Here is a 439-nt window from a genome sequence, read left to right as displayed (position 1 = left end):
CCCTCTTTTACTCTTACTCTCTATATTTTTATGTTGAGCGCATGTGTAAGAATGGCGTTCCAGGTAGCAAGGATGAAATATAAAAGTTGCTAGAAACAACAGCCAAATCTCCCTTAAATCACACAAAGTAAACGGAATTTTTAAAATCTAATTACTGCACTGGAAAGTTCAGATCGAGAAAATTCCATTGATGTAAAATATTTTACGAAAAAGTGGAAAATGTGGATTTCTATAAACATTCAAAAAGGCTTCACACAAACACACAATTTCAGATTTATATATTAAGATGAACATGCATTCATTGAGCTATAAGAAATTAAAATTTTTTCTTCTGCATACGAAAAGTTTCCTTCAAAGGTCAATTAATATTCTTCCAGTATTCATTTCACTATTCTACCGTTCTGAGTTGACTTTTCTTTTTATCTGCTGAGATCATTAA

The sequence above is a fragment of the Octopus bimaculoides genome, chromosome 18 (assembly GCF_001194135.2).
Source record: "Octopus bimaculoides isolate UCB-OBI-ISO-001 chromosome 18, ASM119413v2, whole genome shotgun sequence".
Classification (NCBI taxonomy): domain Eukaryota; kingdom Metazoa; phylum Mollusca; class Cephalopoda; order Octopoda; family Octopodidae; genus Octopus; species Octopus bimaculoides.
The sequence above is the reverse complement of the archived record's forward strand: the minus strand, read 5'-3'. Positions refer to the sequence as shown.